This window comes from Sapajus apella, unplaced genomic scaffold, assembly GCF_009761245.1.
Source record: "Sapajus apella isolate SASKATOON/1434 unplaced genomic scaffold, GSC_monkey_1.0 scaffold38, whole genome shotgun sequence".
NCBI classification, from domain to species: domain Eukaryota; kingdom Metazoa; phylum Chordata; class Mammalia; order Primates; family Cebidae; genus Sapajus; species Sapajus apella.
The window spans coordinates 13,516,789-13,540,346 of NW_022436978.1; positions in this window are offsets into that span (position 1 = coordinate 13,516,789).

Below are 23,558 nucleotides of genomic sequence, written 5' to 3' on the forward strand. Positions count from 1 at the left end.
CAGGCTGCGTGTGAAATCCTGAGGACATTCACTGTGTGGTCTTTTGCTCTATTCTTCATGGTGTCCAGAAGAGAACCTAGTGTCCAGGCTCCTTTGAGTAGTAACCTGCAGAATGTGCCCAGCCTGGGCAAACGTAAATCACAATATATTGAAGAGTGTGAAGAAAATATTCAAACTAATGCTTATTTTTAACCCCAAATAAGAAATAAATTAACCTTTATTATTCTTTACTGTATAGACTTACAGGAGTGTATATATATATATATATATATATATATATATATTTAAAATATAAATATATAAATGTATTGGTGTGTATAAATATTTATAAGTATATTTATAAATATAAAGTACTTATTTATTAATATATAAAATACTTTATATATTTATTTATTAATATATAAAATATTTAGAAAAATACTGTATTTATAAATAAATGTATTGGTGTGAATGCTTAAATTTTCTTACTGTTGGAGTTTGATTTAAAAAAATGTTTTGAGGCGGGGTGCAGTGGCTCATGCCTGTAATCCCAGCACACTGGGAGACTGAGGCAGATGGATCATGAGGTCAGGAGTTCGAGACCAGTCTGACCAACAAAGTGAAACCACATCTCTAGTAAAAATACAGAAAATTAGCTGGGTATGGTGGGGTATTCCTATAATCCCAGCTGCTCAGGAGGCTGAGGCAGGAGAATTGCTTGAACACTGGAGGTGGAGGTTGCAGTGAGCCGAGATCACACCACTTCACTCCAGCCTGGGCGACAGAGCAAGACTGTGTCTCAAAACAAAACAACAAAAATGTTTTGAGACCATTGCTCTAGTGCTGAATTAATAAAGTAATTGCTGCTTGAAATGTTTGGTAACTCCAAAGGTTTTAGCTTTAATAGGAAAAGTTATTGCCAAAGACAAATGATGTAAGTCATTTATTTATTCTTGCCAACAAACGCACACAAATATTAACAGTATCTTCTTTTATTTTTATTTATTTATTTATTTATTTATTTATTTAAGACGGGTTTCACCATGTTGGTTAGGCTGGTCTTGAACTCCCAACCTCAGGTGATCCACCCACCTTGGCCTCCAAAGTGCTTGGATTACAGGCATGAGCCACCACACCCGGCCTATTAACAGTATCTTCTATGTGCCAGGCATTGAGCTAGGCTCTGAGGGTTGCTTGGTTGTTCAAAAATGGCGTCTCTTATATTAATATGTGGGAGGGCTTTGAGGAAGTTTTAATCCGCATAATATAATAGCAGAATGTGAGTAAGGAGAATATAGTGAAATGGGGACTCTTATTGCCTCCTGGGGATGGGGGCTGGGATTTTGGCGTAACTTTCTGGAGGACATTTTGACAAGCATACTGAAGATTTTTTTAAAAGTTAATACCTTTGACCCAGCAAGTTTAATTCCAAACATTTTCTAAAGCATAATTAAGAATTTATGCAGATGCTTATCTACAAGAATGATTATCATATCATTTCCAAAACTGAAAAATCAGAAACAACCCAAATTCTCAACAACGTGATATTCCTTATATAATGTGTTATATCTATTCAATGGAACACAACCCTACCCTTAAAACTTGATATGTAGATGCATATTTAATCACATTAAAAGTTATTTACAGAATTTTAAAACTAAAATGGGTTATACATTATTATATAATACAAAATGATTCTATTAATATTTATCCATATGGAGCAAGATTCAAATGAAGTATGCTGACTTTTTTTAGTTTTAGTTTAAAAATTGACATGCTGTAAAGTAAAGTTTTATGAGTATAAGGTACATATAGATTTATATGACCACCACAACAATCAAGACAGACAGTTCCATCACCTCAACAAAAGCTTGGCTGTTCTTTGGAATCATATACTTCCTTTACTTCTAACCCCTAGCAACCACTAATATGTTCTCTGTTGCAATAATTTTGCCTTATCCAGAGTGTCATATAAATGGGTTCATACAGTACATAGCTTTTAAAACCTGACTTCTTTCACTCAGGTAATGCTTTTGAGATATCTGTAGTAAAATTTTTATTTTTGCTGAAAAATATTCCATTATATGACTGTACCATAGTTGTTTATTCATTCAACTGTTTAAAACCATTTGAGCTGTTTCTGCTTTGTAGGTATTATGAATAGAGCTGTTATAAACATGTGTGTACAGGTTTTTGTATGAAGATGTTTTCCCAGGTCATATGATAAGTGTATATTTATTTTATAAGAACCCACCAAACTGTTTTACAGACCTTTTTTCCTTACCTACCAGGAATGCATAAAAGTATCAGTGCTCTTCATTCTTGGTAGGAAAACTGACAGCACTTGGTACTATCAGTTTTAAAAAATTATTATTTTATCCCTTTCAATAAGTATGTAGTGTAGCTGGGCACAGTGGCTCACACCTGTAATCATGGCACTTTGTCAGGCAGATCACTTGAGGACAGGAATTCAAGACCAGACTGGCCAATGTAGTGAAACCGCGTCTCTATTACAAATACAGAAAATTAGCTGGGCATGGTGGTGCACACCTGTAATCCCAGCTACTCAGGAGGCTGAGGCATGAGAATTGCTTGAACCTGGAAGGCAGAAGTTGCAGTGAGCTGAGATTGTACCACTGCATTCTAGCCTGGATGACAAAGTGGGACTGTCTCAAATAAAACAAAAACAAAAACAATAGATATGTAGTGATATCTAATTGTGATTTTAATTTTCCATTTTCTAATGGCTAATGATGTTGTGCATTTCCTTATGAGCTTTTTTGCCATCTGTATGTCATCTATGATGTAGTGTCTATTCATTCTCTTCTATGTTTTAAAAAATTGGATTGTATGTTTTACTGTTGAGTTTTGATAGTTCTTTATATATTCTAGATGTATGTCCTTTGTTAGATATGTGATTTGCAACTATATCCTTCCTGTCTTTATATTATATTTTCATTGTCTTAATAGTATATTTCCTAGAGGCAAGATTTTTTAATTTTGATAAAGTTCAATCAATTCATAATTTTTGAATTTTATATATTGTACTTTTAATGTCATATCGAAGAGATCTCTGCTTAGCCCTAGGTCATAGAGATTTCTCCTATTTCTTCTTCTAAAAGTTTTATAGCTTTACATTTTATATTTAAATCTGTGATCTGTTTTGAGTTAATTTAATTTTTTATAAGGTTCGTGATGTTTAGGTTGAAGTGGTTCACATATTAGCATATTTAGATATGTATGTTCCAGCATAAGTTTTTGAAAATAAACTAAATTGCCTTTGTATCTGTAAAAAATTAATTGGCCATATGTATATGAGTCTATTTCTGGACCCTTTATTCTTTCCCAATGATCTGTGTGTCTATTTATTTGCTAAAATCACACTTTCTGATTACTGTATAATAGGCTGTGAAATCAGGCAGGGAGGCAGCCTCAGTCCTCCAACATTATTCTTCTTTTTCAGACTTGTTTTGATTATTCTAGCTCCTTGTCTTTCCACATAAACTTTAAAATCAGTTTTTTTACAAGTTGGAAAAAAAACTTTCTAGGGATTTTGGTTGGACTTTTAGTAATTCTATTTATCAATTTGTAAAAAATTGACTTTTTGACTGTACTCAGTCTTCAAATCCATTAACATGGTATGTCTTTCCATTTGCACTCATCCTTTCACAAAGTTTATGATTATTTTCTTTTTGCTTATTTACTTACCTTGAAAGCCTATTTTAGAAATTTATTGTTTATAAGTTTCCAAGGCATTTTGGGAAAAGAAGAAAAATTAAAATAAAATTTTTTGTTATATTTAATTTAAGATTTGAAGGGCCTTTCAGTAGACAATGCAAAGGGCAGATCAGGAGAGTAGTGGAACTGGAAATTAGAGATGCCCACCATGATGATCTGGGGACAGACCGAGATGTTAACGGAGAAATTCCAGTGAATAAATGTGACATGTGGAGAGTAGGATAAGAAGTGGCTTTGGCCAGAATCAGAGAGGACCAGGGAAAGGTGAAGATTTTGGCAGAAAATTCTTCCAATAATGAGACAAAGCCCCATGTTAATTTGGGCAGGGTCTGAGTAGCAGAAGTCAGTCCTAGTTACTTGAATTTAGGAAGATGATGTCCACTGTCTATAGGAATGGAGATAGCTAACAAAGGCCCCAGGCTGAGTAGCAAGTGCTCCAGATACTCAAGGTGTCGTACACAAGGGTTCTACGGAGAGAAACGAGGTAGTGATCCAAATTTGGACTGAACATCATCATGGGAGGATTGGCCAGGTGCACTGAATTCCGAATTTTTTGAGAATCTGGACTAAAACCTCTGAAATTCTACTTGACTAAGTTGTGAATTAGTCCTAGGAATGGCAGTTCTGAGCCCAAAGATAGAATTCAAATGGGCTCAGTTGTGAGAAGAGGAATGTCCGAGCAAAAAGCCTGCTGAAGCATGACTCATTTGTTCACTCATTTACCCAAAGTTTACTAAGAAAGGCATTCTTACTGTTATTGCTACAGTCCATGGCAAGGCTACCCGTGGAATGAGCAGACAGTATGCCTACACACGCTTGAACACACCCACCCATTCACACATGCATGTGCCCATGTACACATGCATGGGTGATTGCACAGGAGGAATGGCAAGCTTTGGCCACATGCCAGCTGGGAAACCCACAGTGATACCGAGCCTCAGGCACTGGGAGCCCCACGGATCAGTTCACAAGGTAGCCGCTAACATCAAAGCATGGCAAGACTGTTTCAAAACTGGGACAAAGGGTAGCTGTAACCCGGAGGCCTCATGATGCCAGGGAATAGGTTGATGCATTTGCTTGCAATTAAAAAAATATCTAGGTGGTGTTTGAATACCTGGGCATAAGGACAAAATGAATTGGCCAAAGACCTATTAAAGATGTCAAATAGCTCTTAATTTAGCTAGCAGCATGAGTGGGGCTGTGGTTTTTCCAACAGAAGAGATCAGTACCTTTTCTTTGGCATGTAGGAGCAAAAAGACAGCAAGTCTTTTGAACTAGAACTCGCTTATTATAAGATCTTATCAAAAATCATCACTCTCTGTATATTGATTTCTAGCCAACAATTAACCAGTTACGACCCTAGAGTCTCGATAATAACTGGGGAACTCACTCAACAGAGGGAAGCCTGCTAGTTTATGAACAAAGCAGGTATTTACCGACCCTCTCAGCCTCAGGTGAGTATTTTTCCATTCAGGTGGCACAAGAAGTCACAAATACAGAGCTTCACTGGATCCTTGTATGTGAGCTTAGGCTGACTATCTGGAGAGGTGAGAAGGTCTGGACCTGACTGCAAATGACTTAACATCAAAATTGTGAGATCAGACACCTACTTTAGAGGGTTGAAACTCAAAGCTTATGTTCTCACATAAGAGGATTGCTGATAATAATGTCATTTACTCATATATACTTTACAATTTTAAAAATAATTATTATATCATGATAACTTTTCCTATATGATTCCATTTATATAAGTTCAAAACTAAACACAAGTAAACAGTACTGTTAATGCCAACTTAGGTGGTAAAACTATATAGCAAATCAAGGAAATGATCACACGATACGAGGAGAGTGGTGACTCTGGGGCTAGAAAGGCAGAGTGATTGGGAAGTGGCACATCAGTCCTTCTGGGGTGCTGGCTGTGTTCTGTTTCTTCACTTGGGTGGCGCTGATACTGGGGCTCACCTTGCAACAATTTGTTAAATTGTACATTTATGACTTACATACTTTGTGCATCCTTGTATGTTTTATTTCACTTACATCAAATAAATGACAAACATAAAGACAAAAAGAAAAAGAAATCAATTTCATCAGGGTCATTCTAACCAAGACTGGTTATTAGTTATTGTGATTCTTGTCCAGAGATGACATAAAGCTATGTACCACATAACATGTGACTGCTTTGGTGGTATTTTAGATAAATACGCATTGACCTTTCATATCCCTTATTAAAAAAAAAATCTATATATCATATAGTTCCAGTCTGGAAGCCCCAATGGAAAAACCAAGAGACTTGTTCATGTCACCTGGTAGTTAGTATTAGAATTTGAACTTGATTATAGTTGTTTTGACTACACATCTTGGTGGTAATACTAATATTCTCTTTCCATCTTTAAAAACTCCACACATCAGGCCTGGCTCAATGGCTCATGCCTGTAATCCCAGCACTTTGAGAAGCCGAGGCAGGTGGATCATGAGGTCAGGAGATTGAGACCAGCCTGGCTAACATGGTGAAACCCCATCTCTATTAAAAATACAGAAAAATTAGCCACGCATGGTGGTGGGCACCTGTAATCTCAGCTACTCTGGAAGCTGAGGCAGGAGAAGTGCTTGAACCTGGGAGGTGGAGGTTGCAGTGAGCCGAGATTGCACCACTGCACCCTAGGCTGGGCGACAGAGCGAGACTCTGCCTCAAAAAGCACAAAACAAAACAAAACAAAACAAAACTCCATACATCTTTTTACTTCATGTGAAACTGAACTGAGTATCTTGGCTAATTGTAGAATTGTCCACTGGTTTTCAAACTTGCTTTAAAAGATGGAGTATGTTTAGCTCTGTAGTAGTTAGAAATGCCAAAAAAATAAAGGTTTGGTTCACTTCGAATCGTGAATGGAGCCAGTAGAAAAATGTGCCTGATTTCCTCATAACTATAGCATCTTTTGAAATTAGAATCTTTTACATAAAAGATTAAATCTCATCATAATATCTTTGTACCAAAAATATATTGTGTTCACTATAAAACATTTAGAGAAATTCAGAAGAGATAAAGAAAGAAATAAAAACCACCCCTAGCCCCAACCTTCCGAGGTAAGTCCTGCTAAATTTTCATACGTCTTTAATCTATGTTTATATGAGAGTTTGCAAAATTATATCCTGAAAATACTGTTTTGAAACTTGCTTTTTTAGCTTAATAGTATATTGTGAATACTTTTTTATATTAATAATTTTTCTAAAACAGTTTTTAAGGACTGTACAGTAAAACATTGTATAGAAGAATGTATCACCTTTTTTTAAAAGCCAATTTCTTTTTTTTGGCTATTTGGTTTTTTTCCATTTGCTTCTATTATACTGTTGCAATAAGCATCTTTGTAAATAAATCTTTGCACATACCCAGTATTATCTCCTTAGAATAAATTCCTACGGGTGAAATGATTGAGTCTGGGTCAAAGGGTATGCACATTTTAAAGGCTTTTGATAATATTTGCCAAACTGCCTTTCACCTCAATTTATACTCTTGCAAGGAGTATATAAAAGTGTTTCCTCAGCCATGGCAATACCAGATATTTTAACCTAAATAAAAAAAAAATATATTGTTATAGTATTGTTAAATTTTTCATGTTTTTTTTTTTTTTTTGCCTTTATGTTGATTGAATTTTTTCAGTCTTTCAAGTAAAATTGTAGGTTACCTCTCCTGCAGTAGCTCTAATGATCAAATATGAATTATAAAACTCAGAAGTCTCACATGTATGCACACATTTAAAAATTTCCACTTAAAACATGAAGGGAATCTACTACTAAAAAGGAAGATAGTAGATTTTGCCTGTGTTAACATTGCTGTTCTCAACTGCATTGCTTATTTACCTTAACTAATGCCCCATAAGGCGTTCTAAGCACACTCATGTATTGTTAAATTACCTAACAATCATTCATAGAAATGGGAAATCAAATGAATCCAGTGTATCAAATTGCGAAATTCAGCAAACTCCTGAGCAATCTGCTTACAAGACCCTGTGGAGGACAGCAGTCACAAATGGGTTAGATAGCCCATTAGCTTATGAAAGGGGCTGCCGACACAATCATCTATTTCCCTATGTTTCATTGACAGATTTTTCTGAGCTATGGTGAGAGAAGGTTATTTCCCGCGTTCATAATCAGACACTCAGCAGCACGATGGCAGGTTCAGTCCCAGTAAAGCAAAATAAAACAAATAATGCTATGATGCAAAGCTTTCTAAAATGGAAAGAATTTTAGGCTCCGGGTGGAATTCCATTTCTTTATTTTTTTTTACTATTATGAAATCCTAACACAACAAAATAATTGGGACAATGTTTTGGCCTGCATTCTATTGGGATTGACTTATTAGTGATAGCTTGATTAACAAGCCTTCTGGAAAGAAATCTCCGTTGATTAAAACATCAGTCTAAGGGAAAGAAGTTTGGGAGAAGTATGGACTTGTTTCTTGTTATTCCTGAACTCTAGAAGGGAGAACTGAGAAGGTGAATGTGTGAAAGTGACAGAGGGTCTGGCTTTAGGTGGACTTAAGAAATAAATTTCTAACTATCAGAGTTGGTCTAAGAATGTCTGCTTTGTGAGGTAGGAAGCATCCTTTTTTCTTAAGGGAGGACCAGTTACAAATGCAGTTCCTTTATCATGGGGCCCGGAGTCTGTGCTTTCAGGTGAGAATCACATGAACATAGTTTGGCGAGCTGCTCCACCAAATGGCTATGAGCTCAGCAAACAAGAAACGGGAGAAATGCCAAGTTAATAATTCTCAAACAGCTTTTTTTTTTTTTTTTTTGACAGCGGCTCACTTTATTTCCCAGGCTGGAGTGAAGTGGCACAATCGCCCCTCACTGCAATCTCCGCCTCCCAGGTTCAAGTGATTCTCCTGCCTCAGCCTCCCAAGTAGCTGGGACTAGAGGTGCGAGCCTCCACACCTGGCATTTTTTTTTTTTCAGTAGAGATGGGGTTCACCATACTGGCTAGGGTGGTCTTGAACTCCTGACCTCAAGTGATCCACCTACCTTGGCTTCCCGAAGTGCTGGGATTACAGGCATGAGTCACTGCACCCCGCCAAATGGCTTGTTTTGAACAGTACACTGGTCATGTACAGATCACAAAGGTAAAGCACCATCATCAGTTGGATTAGGCTTAGTGTCAGGGTAGATTATTCTCACCCAATCTTGTAGACACCTACTTCTTTCTCTCAGCAACTTCACTGATGAACAGATGGTTCTCCATGGCAGGTCCCTTTCAATCGGTGACTTACAGGTCCAGTCTAGTTTAATTTTGCATCTCCACTATCTCCACAGATGACTTCTTCATGCCTGGGGAAGAGGCGGGATGTGAGTCTCATCTCCCTTCTTTGCTTCTACTCAGATCGTTTCTACTTACAGTTTATTGGTCAGAACCAGTTACGTGGTCCATTCTTGTAGCAAAGGAGAGTGGGAAGCACAGCCCTCCTGTGTACCCAGGAAAAAAGAAGTAAAATAAGTCTTATGAGGTGTTATTTTTACCAAGGTGTTCAGGGGTTTTCTTTATGTTTATATCCTACCCTGGTGAAAAACATGTAAACTTTACTCCATTGTAGTTCAAATTGTACCATGACTTTTGCTTATCACATAGCATAGCATAGTCAACTGATTTTATGTAGTTTGGGCAGTATTTTACTTATTCTACATTTGTAAAAAGTGTGGTTTTTTTTTTTTTTTTGAGATGGAATTTTGCATTCCTCATCCAGGCTAGAGTGCAGTGGCGCGATCTTGGCTCACTGGAAACTCCGCCTCCTGAGTTCAAGCCATTCTCCTGCCTTCGTCTTCTGTAGCTGGAATTACAGGCATGTGCCACCTTGCCCGGCTGTGTTTTGTATTTTTAGTAGAGACGGGGTTTCACTATGTTGGCCAGGCTGGTCTGGAACTCCTGACTTCAAGTGATCTGCCTGCCTCTGCATCCCACAGTGTTGGGTTTACAGGCATAAGCCAGCGCAGCCGGGCAAAAGCGTGTTTTGTCCTGGAAGCTGGGGTTATGCGCTGTACCCGTGCATTCATGTCTTCTCTCCTGCTGCTGTGTTTATTTGGGGAGGAGTTAGCAAACATGGCTTCTAAGTTCTGGATTTCTTAGTGCTGGGCCCTCTGAACACTAGCTGTTGAGAAAGAGAGGTGTATTCGTTTGCTAGGACCATTGTAACAAAGTACTACAGCCTGGGTGTCCTCACCAAAGGAAATGTATCATCTCACAGCTCTGGAGGCCCAAAGTTCGAAACCAAGGTGTCAGCAGGGGTGCTTCCGTCTGAGGGCTGGGAAGGAGACCCTGCTCCAGGCTTTTCTTCCAGCTTATGCTGGTTTGCTGATGTGCTTTGGTGTTTCTTGGCTTGAAGAAACATCACTCCGGTCTCTGCCTTCATCTTCATATGGCATTCCCCCTGTGTGGGTGTTTCTCTGTGTCGACATTTCTCCCTTTTATAAGGACACCAGCTGTATTAGAAAAGCATTCACCCTAACGATCTCATTTTAACTTGATTACCTCTATAAAGATCCTGTCTCCACAAAAGGTCACATTCTGAGGTTCCTGGGGGTTAGAACTTTAGCATCTTTTTCTTGGTAGTGGGGAAGAGAGTGATGACACAATTCAGCCCATAACAAGAAGAAAACTATTCTTCTGAGCACAGACTTCTGACCAGCAGCTCAGGCTGGGCATGGCTCCCACGTGCTCCCACACCCGTTTGCCGGCCAGTGGTATTTTGCCCTGGCTACTACCCAGAGCCATGGCTGGTCCAGGACATGCTGGTGAAGCAGATTGTCCATAGACTTGATTGAAGAGGCAAGGAAGGCTGGCCCTGTTCTGACCCCAAAGGCCAGGGAATGAATGACTAGCTGTTTGACCATAGCGAGTTAATGAGTTACAATGGGGAAAAGAGTCCTAATCACCACTGCCACAGTGAAGTTCCTCTGACAAATGCTTATGAGGACCTTTACTTTCTGGTGACAGACATGGAGTCAGGCACCCTGGCAGGTATAGCAGGGCAGCAGGGAAAATTCTCAACCAGGGAGGTAAGAGACCTGAGTTTAGAGCTCCTGTATTTCCTTTCTGAGCTTCTGTGCTTTAATCTATAAAAAGGCTGGGGTTGGTAAACTCTGAAGTTTCTGCCTGCTTTCAGCCTCTGTTAGATAGTTGGTGACATTAAAAAATACAAAGGCATCACAATACAAGAACTCATAACTGAAAGGGTCTATATGCCTTTCTGGGCTCCCAATCTCCTAATCCAGCATGACTTCAGGATGGGACAGGGCAAACTGTGGCTTACGTTCTGAGGGTCTCACTCTGGCAGACATGCTTGAATTCAGTCACTATCTATATCTGTATCTATCTATATTGACGTATCTGTCTCAATCTCTCTCTCTCTCACACACAGCTTTGTTTTTGGCTGGGGGAGGAAGATATTTTTAATAGCAGGTTTTTTATCGTCTCTCTTTTTTTTTCCTGGAAAAAGATGAAATCATCAGTTTATTCCGAACCAATTATAAGCACTAGAAAGCGCAGGAGGAACAGAAAGCTTCATCACAAATAAATACACACCGGGGGAGGGGGGAAGGAGGAAACTGTTATTGATTGGCCTTGTAAAATCTGCTGCTGAATCGATAGCAATTTCTGGAAATGCCAGCCATTATTTTGTGCGGCCTGAACAGCGGAGATAATAATAAACGTACTTATGAAGTGAGTCTCTTGACACTATTTCCTTGAGCCCCTTATAAAAACACACATACATAATGGGTACTATCGCTGTACAAGCCATAGTGACTGTACTTCAGATTGAAACCCCCACGCTGAGTTGCCCTCTGCTAACCTCTCCTCTGTGCTGGATATAGCATCTGAATGTGTTCTCTGTTAAAGAAACACAGACAATTCATCTGCAGGAAGAGATAAGAGATGTGTCCTCCTCAGAGCTGTGGAAAGACAGGCCGAGGATTGCTCTAATACTCACGGAAGAAAATCAGTGCTGAAACTGCCAGTCCCTGCCTGGTCACTCTGAATTTGTGGACCTGCCCCCTCACCTGTGTCTCTCTCAGAGATTCATTCATCATTTCTTTCTAACAATGGGCAGCTTACCTCATGTGGATGCTGTCTCTTCCCACCCACCTTTCATCCTCAGCTAGTCTCCTTTCCCCTTGGCATAACATATTCCTTCTGGAGGCGTATTTGGCAATCTTGCCAGGGCCATTGGTCTGAGAAAAGACTCAGGGGTACTTTGGCAAAAGGTAAATTGTTTGATGTACTTGAGCATAGCACAAATAGCTACCGTTTATTGAGCACCTATTATAAGCTACATAATTTATTCACTACCTTGCTTATTCCTGATGACAGCCCTTTGAATTATTATTTTAAATCAAGTTTTTAATGAAACTGAGGCTCATCAAGGTAAAATATGTTACCCAAGATCATTAAGCTATTAGGAGACTGAGCTGGAGTTGAGCTCAGGTCTGATTTAGAGACCATATTTTTCCCGTCTTTCTTTTACTTGCTTAGGTGTAACTGCAATGGTGAGAGGTAAAGCTATACCGTGAGTTGCCTGGTGAAGGTATTTGGACGTTATTATTGTGCAGTAAGGAAGAGATAAAGGTTTCTTTGAAAATGTAGATGGTGCAGACTCTAGTTTTAGGGAGATGATTTTGGTGCTTGTGTTTAGGAGGGATTGATGCAGAGAAATATGCAGACTGGGAGACCATATAAAAAGATACAGTAGCATGGTGGGGAGCAAAGAGGCTCACACAAGGAGGGGAGGCAGAATCATTAAGGAGTGTCTCTTGACAATTACAAGAATGGAAAATTTTCCCTCTTCTCCCCTCTTGTTCTCATCCCTACCTCTTCCTCCCTTCCTAGCCACTTTACCTTCTCCTGTTTTGTGGCAGTGGGAGGGCTCCTTGGAGAATATTCATTCCCAGGCTAGATCTCTCAATGCAAAGTCAATCTCAATGATACAGATATGTTCTGGATATATATATATGTCTGAGCTAAGAATAGATGAAGAAGCTCACTTTTCTACCCCGCTTAAAATATATACCTCTTTAGGATAGTACTGCTATGAAGCATTTAAACGACGAATTTGGATGATAGGAGGTGTTATTTCTATAAATTAGCAGATTTCTGGATCTCTATCTATGTCCCATCTTTTCATAATCAACCTGTAGCCTTACAAGACAGATTTTATGGCTTTGAAACCACTAAAAGTCTTTCCCTAGAGATCTGGCTTGGAACTGAGAGTAGCGCTTTCCCTCCAATTACTCAAGAAACCAGCTCTCTTTAGGTGCTTAGTCAATCCTTGTCTCAAGAGCCCATCTTAGAAAACAGCTCCCTAAACACCTGAAGATGCAAAGTCAAAGAGAACTTTTGGACGGACTATCATGTAGGGAACCATGTGAGTTATTGAGTTAATTCTTCAGATGTTCTTTGAGTATGTGTTTTCTGTCACACCCTATGTCAAGGCCTGTGGAGAAGACCAAGGGAGATCATACAGGCCTTCATTTCTCAAGGATCTTAGAAGCTAATAGTGGAGGTAAGTTTATATTCACACGTAACTTCTATACAGGCAACGTGCAGTCCACACCACAGAAGGGCCACCGATAACATAGGTCATGATAATTCTAAGCGAAGTAGAAAAGATATGTTGTAGTTTTTAAATGACCCTTACATGGGAAAGAAAACAGTTGTATTTTGAGGAGGGGTATCCTAAGTAAACAGAATACCAGTAGCAAGTTGAGGCAGCAAGAAACCATGAAGAATTTTCAGGGAATCCCAAGAGAAGTCCTATTCACTGAGATTCTAGGTCCTGTGCAAGGGAAGAGTAAAAGATTGAAGAGATGGGTAAAAGTTACATAACAAAGACTTTAAACACCAGGCAGATACATTTATATGTTATTCCAGAGGTAATAATGGGGATTCATGAGTGTTCTGCAAAAAAAAAGAAAATGACATGACCTCTCAGTATTTTAAAGAGGGTACGACATCTTATCTGCAAGGATGAGACACTGGGGTAAGAAATCTTGTTTTAACACCATTTCAAAAGTTCAGTGGAGACTTGCACTTCTGGAAAGATTGAGTAGACACACTTTTCTCTCTTCCTCCTGCTGAGTGCAACTAAAAACCTCGGCTGTTCTATACAAAACAGACGCAAGAATATTCTGATAGGTAGAAGAGAGGCGGCAGGCTAGCTGGGGGTCTCAAAATCCAAGGAACAACATAACAGTGAGTTTCCCCAGTTTTCTTGTGCCTTGTATATTCCAGACTCGGAGCTGAAGAAGCCAGTACCTGGAAGTGCCTATTGGTACACACAGAAAAGCCTCAGCAAAAGTCTGCTGCCTTTAGCCAAACGATCAGGAAAGGGAAAGCATGGCAAGACCAAAAACTTTTAGATGATAGCCATTCTATCTCAGGCAAACAACACAGAGTCCTGTGATCTGTCTCTCACTCAAGCCAGCAAAGGCCAAGTGGAAAACCTAGACTTCAGCCTTCACCAGGCTGTACTGATGTGCCCCCAAACTCTTCCCTGCACTGGGGTGATATTAGAAAAAGCTTAGAAAGGGGCTAGAATTTTCCTCCCTGCTGACTGGTAATGAAATACCCTCCCTCACCATCATCGTGTAAGTAGAGACCACGTGGATAGCCCACACTTCCACTTCCACCTGGTAGTAATGAGGCACCTCACCCTCCCCACGGAGATGGTGGGAAAGTTAGCCTGGTGGAGAGTCAAAGCTTTACCAACTTCCCTTCTGTGTCAATGGAGACCATGTAGGAAACAGCAGTGAGTCACTCTTGCTCTTACTAGCCAGGAGGTTTCAGTGCAGGCCTATTGAGAGCCAGAATTTCCCCTCCTGCCCAGTGGTGATGAGAAGCCACCACTCTCACATGTAAACTGAGGTTGAGTGTGAAACTTGGATGTCTGTCTACTTCCACCTGGAAGTAATGAAGGGACACCCTTTTGTCTGAAAGAATAGCTCAAAAAAAAAAAACAAAACAAAACAAAAAAACAAACCAACTGAAAACTTCTCAGATTTGGCAAAAGACAGAGTCACAAAACTGGCTAAGCCTCAAAGGAAATAAACTCTAAGAAATTCATACCAAGACATATCATAGTCAAACTTCTGAAAACTAGAGACAAATAAAATCATTTGAAAGCAGCAAGAGAAAAATGATGCCTTATCTATGGGAGAAAAGCAATTTAAAAGTTGCAGATTTCTCATCAGACGCCATGTAGGCTAGAAGGAAGTAGCATAACATTTTTCAAGCTTTGAAAGAAAAAAACTGTCAATCCAGAATCCCATATCCATTGAAATATCCATTAGGATTGAAGGGGAAATCAAGACATTCTAAAATGAAGGAAAACTAAGAAGATTTGTCACCAGCAGAGTGTCCCTAAAAGAATAATGAGTGGATGTACTTTGAACAGAAAGAAAAGGTAAAAGACGAAATCTTGCTGTGTAAAGAAGGAAGAAAGAACACAGTAAGGAAAAGTATAGGCAAACCCAAAAGACTTTTTTTTTCTTTTTTTGAGTTTTCCAAATTGTGTTTGATTGTTGAAGCAAAACAGCAAACCATATTAGACAATGTTACGCTTTGCTGTAATGTTAGGCAAAATTTAACAGTGTCTGATACGGTCCCAAATGCATGTAGAGAAAATATTTAAGACATTTGCATTAAAATAGGGAAGGATAAAGGGAAGTAAAGGTGAGGAAGTTTTCTCTAATTTGCTCAAACAGATAAAATTATGACGCTAGTAGATTATGACATGTATATGTAATATACCACCTAAGACAACCATTCAAAAAGCTTTACAAAATGAAACATTCAAAAACAGTATAAATAAATTAAAATGGAATTTAAAAAATATGTTCAAGCAATCTATAGAAAGGTAGGAAAATAGGAGAGTAACAAAAAACAGAGAAAATAGAAAACATAAAGAAAATGGCAGATGAATTCTAGCAAATCAATAATTACATTAAATGTTAACGGTCCAAATATACCAATTAAAAGAGGGAAACTGATAGAGTGGATTAAAAGACATGCCCAATATTTGCTGTCTGTAAGAAATTCACCTCAAATACAATGATTTGAAAATAAAAGGATATTAAAAGATATATCTGGCGAATACGGAACAAAAGAAAGCACAAGTGGCTATATTAATATCAGATAAGATAGACTTCAGAGCAGAGGAAATTACCGGAGACAATGAGGAACGTCGTGTAATGATAAAGGGGTCACTCAATCAGGAGGATAAAGCAATCGTAAATGTATATGCGCCATACAATAATGTTGTAAAATATGTGAAATGAGAACTGATAAAACTGAAAGAAGAAATAGACAAATCTATAACTATAGTTGGACATTTTAACAACCAACTTTCAATAATTAATAGAACAACTAGACAGAAAATCATCAAGGATATAGAATTCAACACCACTATCAACCAGGATCGAATCCACATTTACATAACACTGCACTACACAACAGCTGTCTTCACATTGTTTACAAGCACCACGGAATATATAACAATATAGAGCATATTCTGGACCATAAGATAAACAAATAATTAAAATCACACAGAATATGTTCTCTGACCACAATAAAATCAAATTAGAAGTTAATAACAGAAAGATAATAGGAAAATCTCAAAACATCAGGAAACTAAACAACAGTTTACATAATCCATGGGTCAAACACGAAGTCTCAAGGAGAATTACACTACACTGAGTGAACCCAAACAAACAAACCGAAAACATTGAGCTAAGTGAAGCAAACTGAACGGAATGAAAATGAGAATACATTGCAAATTTGTGGGACCCAACTCAAGAAGTGCTGGAAAAGAGAGAGAGAGAAAGAGATTGATTTACAGTACTAGATGCTTATATTAGTAAAAGGTCTCATGTCAAGCATGCAAGTTCCTACCTCAAACAAACCAATAAAAATACCAAAAAGTAAAGCAGCATAGATCCAAAGAAAAACTAAAGCAGAATAAACTCAAAGTAAGCAGAAGGAAAGAAATAAAGATAACAGAAACCAGTGAGATAGAAAACTAAAAAACAATAGAAAAATCAATAAAACAAATAGCTTGTTCTTTGCAAAGATCAATAAAAATTGATAAACCTTTATCAAGATGCAAGAGAGTGAGACAGAAATGGAGAGATGGAGAGAAAGAGAAGGAAAACAACTTATTAATAGCAGGAATAAAACAAAGGCTGTCATCACAGACTAAATCACTAAAATAATAATAAGGGAATACTATGAACAACTCTTCACACAAAAATTGGAAAACTTAAATAAAATGGATTAATTCCTTAAAACCATAAATTACCACAACTTATCTAGCATGAAATGGATAATTTGAATAACCCTATAATTATTAAGGAAATTAAATTCAGAATTTAAAAAACTTCCAAAAAGTAAATTTCTAGTTGCAGATAATATCACTGAAGAGTTCTTCCAAACATTTAATGAAGAGTTAACACCAATTCTACACATGTCCTAAAAAATGGAAGAGGAAGAAATAATAATTAATCCACCTCATAAAGGTAGTGTTGCTTTGATTTTAAAACCAGACAAAGACAGGACAAATAAAGAAAGTGACAGACTAACATCTTCCAAAAATATAGAAGTAAAAAATTTTAAAAAGTAGAATGGGACAAAATAGAAAAAAAATCTAAAATAAAAGCAGCAATTATAAAAGGAATCATGCACCATGACCAAGGGGGTTTATTTTATGAACTGAAGGCTACTAAATGTTTATTTTATGGATGAAAAGCTGCTAGAATATCTAAGCATAAAGAAAAATATAATATATGATTATATTAGTCAATGCAGGAAAAGCACTTGACAAAATTCAACACTAGTTTGTGATTAAAAAAAAACAAAACTTTCAGAAACCAAGGAATATGTCTACAAATCCCTTTAGCTTATATTATACATGATAAAAGACTGAATCTTTTCCCCCTAAGATCAGGAATTGAGGCAAGAATGTTCACTCTCACCGCTTTTATCCAACATAGTTTTGGAAGTTCTAGCCCAATTAGGCAAGAAAAGGCAACAAAAAGAATAAGGATTGGAAAGAAAAATTGCCTTGATTTGTAGATGATAGGGTTTTATAGCAAATTAGAAGTAATCTACAAAAAAAAAAAGGTCTCTTGGAACTAATGAGTTTAGCAAGCTTACAGGATGCAAATAGATGTATACAAATCAATTGTATTTCTATATACTATCAATGAACACACCGACATTAAAGTTAAAAATACAATATCACTTATCATTGCTCAAAAAATGAAATACTCATGTATAAATCTAACGAAATGCTTACAAGACTTGTATGCTGAAGGCTATAAAATGCTGAGAAAAAAAAATCAAAGACAATCTAAATAAATGGAGAGACACAATTTTTATTCATTGACTGGAAAATTCACCATAGTTGTATTAGTTTCCTATTGCTGCCGCAACAAATGACCACAAACTTAGTGGCTTAAAAAGGACTTACTTTCTTACAGTTTTGGATTTTTGAAGTTTGATGTTGGGTCTTGTGGGTTAAAATCAAAGGGTTGGCAAGGCATGTTCTTTATGAAGGCTGTGAGGGGAGACCCAAGTCCCACATCTGCAAAGTCTTCTTTGACATATAAAGCAACATATTCATATGGTCCAGGGATTAAAACGTGAAGGTCTTTCAAGAGTCATTATTCTGCAACTACCACACATCCCAGCAGTTGCACTTTTGATTATTTATTTCAAAGAAATAAAGATTTGTGCTCACACAAAATCCTGTACGTGAATGCTTATAGCAGCTCTATTCATACTCTCTCGCCTGCTTGGAAGTGGGCTGTGCTTGGAAGGTGACTGTCCCTGGGAAGGCCTGCGGGCTGGGCCATCAGGAGGGTTTTGTTCTGTTTCCTCCTGTAGCCCAGGCAAGAGGAGGCTTGATGAGTTCCTGTGGCCCAGCTAACTGAGGTCTGGAGCCTGGGCCCAAGCTGTGATGATGAGGTGCTCCTCTGCCTGCCTCTGCCCTGCACGGCTCCTGGAGAAGCACCCAGGGCAGTTGCCTTGAGGGCTTGGTTCTTGGATCAAGATTCCCAAAACTGAGAGAGAGAGAGCATGAGAGCAAGAGAGAGCGAGCAAGCAAAGTGAGGCAGGAGAGAGAGACAGACCAGGTGCGGTGGCTCATGCCTGTAATCCCAGCCCTTTGAGAGGTAGAGGTGGGCAGATCATTTGAGCTCAGGAGTTGGAGACCAGCCTGGGCAATATAGTGAGACTCTGTCTCTACTAAAAATTAAAAAAAAAAAAAAATTAGCCAGGTGTAGCGGTGTGTGCCTGTAGGCCCTGCTACTTGGGAGGCTGGGGTGCGAGGATGGCTTGAATCCAAAAGGTTGAGGTCGCAGGGACTGAGATCATGCATCTGCACTCCAGCCTGGGTGGCAGACAGAAACTCTGTCTCAAAAACCAAAAGAAAAAATAAAGATATAGAGAGACAGAGAGTAAGTGAACAGAATATATGTACTTCGTTTCTTTCTTTCTTTCCATATACCCCTTACCTTTTTATCTCGTCTTCCTCACCAAACTTGACCTCCCCTTACATGTTTGTTGTTTGCATTTTACCCTTGTCTTGCTTCATTTTAGCTTTGGCTTTTAGTGTTCGCTGGTTTTTAGTAAATGATGGAAAATTCTCTAAGTCAGCCCCAGGTCTTTACAGCGGCCTCCGTGCTCTAATCCCAAGGCTCCACTTCCTGCACGTTTAGCCTCTCCCCGACGCCCTCCAGTCCGGCCACACTTGACTGCTTACTGTTCCTCGGACATGCGAGGAGGAACCACGCCTTGCATTTGCTGTTTCATTTGCTGACGGCCCGCCCCACGCGCCACCCCACAAATTGCCACGTGGCTGGCTCGTTCCTGTTCCAGGTCTTGCCTTAAACGTCGTGTTTTCGGTGAGATTGTCCTTGAGCATTGAATGTAAACCCGCGTTGCCCTTTCAACACTCCTTACCCTCTCCTTCGTCTGCTCCATTCGCCAAAGCACCTGTAACTCTCTAACATACTCTGAATTCTACTCTTTTATCTTACTCATTGTCTGAGTTCCTCAGTTAGGATGTAAGTGCTACAAGGGCGGGGATTTTTGCCTGTTTTATTTACGGCTGAATGTGTCTATAACAGATCCTGGCATATAGTAAGTAGTCAAGAAATATCTGATAAATAAATGAATGGAATAAGGGAATGGATAAAATTCTTACTGGTGCTGGGAAACATGTATGTTTATATAAGATACATCTCTAATAGTGTAAATTAAGTATATTAAATATTTTGCCAATTAATATAATTTTATTACATGTATTTAAAACGACTATATTAAATAGTAATATTTAAACATTTCTTAAAAGTATATGACTTTGAAAAGAATATTGGACTGAAATTTAAAGAGTTGGGATCAGTTCTGGCATCGTCAAAACAGATCCAACAGGGAAGAAGCATTTCATCTCCCTGCCTCAGTCTTACACTGGTGAAATGGGTATAATAATACTCTCTGCGTATCTCACAGGATTGTCTTAAGAATCAAATAAAATATTGAATGTGGAAATGTAAAAATGCAAAGGCAAATCACACAGAATCTCAAATCTCTGCCAGGATAGAACAGCGTTATTAATATTTGGTTATGTAATGAAATAATTCAGAAAGCGGTCTTACTTATCCTCGTGGCGATAGCAACACACAATATGACGGGAGTGCCGGCTACTCTGCAGACTTCATCTTCACGAGGTACTGAGAGGTTCTCTGCGAAACTTATCCTGAAACCTGAGTGTCACTCAAGAGCTTATCAGGAGTGTTTCATGAGGGCAAAGGAAAGCAGAGCCCAGAGATGTCATGGAATATTCCTTCCTTTCTTCCATTCCCCGAGCTCTGTGCTGTTGCATTTCTGGCTGTGTATTATTGACGGAGGAAATGCTGATTCATGGGTCTCAGTTATAGGAAGCCTTGTTTCCTGGTGGAGAAATAAGCCCGCTGGTGCTGCCAGGATCCTCCTCTGCCAGTTTCTGCCACATGCCCTGCTTCTGGGCCTGCACCCAGGCAGGCTGCGAAGCGGTAAGGCCAACTCGAGTGCGACCAATGAGGTCACTTTCCCTGGTGAACTGAGCTCAGCTCAGACTCCTCAAGGGCCTCTGGAGGCTCTTCAGCTCTGACCTCGCAATACCTTTCCAGCCCGTCTCCCGCTGCTCCCTCTCGCTCCCCATGCTGCTGTCATACATGACTACTCCCAGTTCTTTGTGAACACCTTATATTTTCCAGTCTCTGTGCCCTGGATCACGGTGTTCCCTGCCTGGAATGGCCCCTGACCCAGTGTCGGCTCATTGAAATCCTACCCATGCTTCAATTCTGCTAAATTGCTTCTTGCCATGTGAAGCCTGCTAGTTTCCATTTCTCTTTCTTTCTTTCTTTCTTTCTTTCCTTCTTTCTTTCTTTCTTTCTTTCTTTCTTTCTTTCTTTCTTTCTTTCTTTCTTTCTTTCTTTTCTTTTCTTTTTCTTTCTTTCTTTCTCTCTCTCTCTCTCTCTCTCTCTCTTTCTTTCTTCTCTTTCTTTCTTTCTCTCTCTCTCTTTCTTCCTTTCTTTTGGGATATTTTCAAATATACACATAAGCAGACAGAATTATGAATTTCCATGTACCTTCACCCAGCTTCAACAGTTCTCTGATTCTTCTTGAATAGCACTTGGTCCTTCCTTCTTTGAGCTTCCTCAGTAGCTCTGGTGTTCAGTGCATAACCCATATTTGCATTCAATTCAGAGTGGGAAGAAGGTGACTCTGTGGATTTAGGGTGCTCCTTTTACCCACCCCTCACAATGAGGAAACTGAGGACCGGAGAAGTGAAGTGAGTTGCCCAATGCCATAAGACAGGTAGTGGCAAATTGAAATCAGATTCTTTTGAAGGGCCTCCCAGTGTAGTTAGAAAGCAGAGATAATATACTCAGAACATGTATATGTTAGCAGATCTCAAGTACTACAGGAGCTCAGGTTATTAGTGTGTATTGAATGAATAAATTAATCTTCTATCCAACTGATTAATAAGATGACCTCTTAAGCTTGGCACTGAGTGGCCCACTGGTCCTCTCCATTCTATTACCTGACATCACCATGCTGAAGGAGATTCCTGATTTCTATGGAGAAAAATCCTATACAATTAAATAGCCAGTATGAGTGACTGAGAAGTTTACACTGATATTCAAAAATAAATTTTGTTTTCTTATTACATGGAGTAGAGAGTGGGTATTTTGTATCTGAGGAACCTAAATACTCAAGAGTTAATTCTTACTGGAAAGGTAAGAAGAGAAATTAAAGGAGTCTAAAGTTCTGTGGTTTGAAGCAATTGTACTTTTGGTGACTTGGGAGAAAGGCATAAAAAGAAAGTGTGACAAGGTAAAGGAAGACATAAAAAGCCAGCCCTGGGATAATGGCAACTTTTCCTCTTGATCCAGACCTGGATGAAACCGAATCTTAGATGTACAGCAAGGGGTCATCTGGATGTCCAGCCTGAGGCGCCCTGACTGTGTTATGTAGTCATGGGAGCAAGGATCTGGTCATCAGACAAGCACCAAAGCTGTTGCCAATTGGGCAGGGTGGGGGGTAGAAAATGTGGGTGACTTTTCTTCATAAAATGGAGTTAAGACACAATTTGAGATTCTTGAGATTTTTTTTTTTTTTTGAGATGAAGTTTCACTCTTGTTGCCCAGGCTGGAGTACAATGACAGGATCTTGGCTCACTGCAACCTCTGCCTCCCAGGTTCAAGTGATTCTCTTGCCTCAGCCTCCTGAGTGGCTGGTGTTACAGGCGTGCACCATCCCGCCTGGCTAATTTTTTTTTTTTTTTTTTTTAAGTAGAGCTGGGTTTTCTCCATGTTGATCAGGCTGATCTCAAACTCCCGACCTCAGGTGATCCACTCATCTAGGCCTCCAAAAGTGCTGGGATTACAAGCATGAGCCACCGCACCTGGCTGAGATTCTATTTTTAAAAAGATCCCTTGAATCAGATTCTTTCTGCAGGTCACACAGAAGCGGTGCATAATCACTGTGTGTCATGGTAGAGCAAAATAAACAAGAAGAAAAATTCAGGGGGTTGCAGTCAGGCATCCACTAGGCATTTTGCCTACTCTGTCCCGTGAGCTCAATTGAGGGATGGTGGTCATGTCAATACCTAGGTCACAGGGCGGTTCTGAGGTTCACCAAAGTCATGGAGGAGAGAATGATTTGCAAGCTATGAAGTGCCTCGTTGAGGCCCTGACTGCTTCACATCCGCTGTTCTTATTCGGGGTACACTAGCGGTACCTGATGGCATCAGAGACATCGCCCTGAAGGCGAGAGGGGAGACAAAGAGGAGTTGTTAGAGGAGAGGTTGCATTTTGCATTTTAGTATGGGCCAGAGACCCGGGTAAGGAGAGCACTGCGGACATTCCTGGAACTTTTCTCCCTTCCCTACCTCATCAGTTTCTGTTGGTTTCCCTGTGAAGATGATCATAAAATGCACCAAAATAAAACTTGCCCTAGGTGCCAATTTTAGGGGCAATGAGTTGAAGGGTGGCTACATGGGAGGACATGGGGTGGTGGGAAGTGTTTTGCATTCTCTGGGCAACCTGCAATTATGACGAGGGAAAAATGAGTAGAATTTGTAAATTTTGTGAGGAAAAAGAGGATTTTAGGAGGATGGGGAAGAAAGATGGACTGTACCCTTGAATTGGGCTAGTGGGGGGGTCCTTTCATGTACAGGAAGGAATAAAATACTGCTAAAAGGAGATTTATGACATCCTCTACAGTCAGATAGGATAGCGGATGATAGTTTGCTC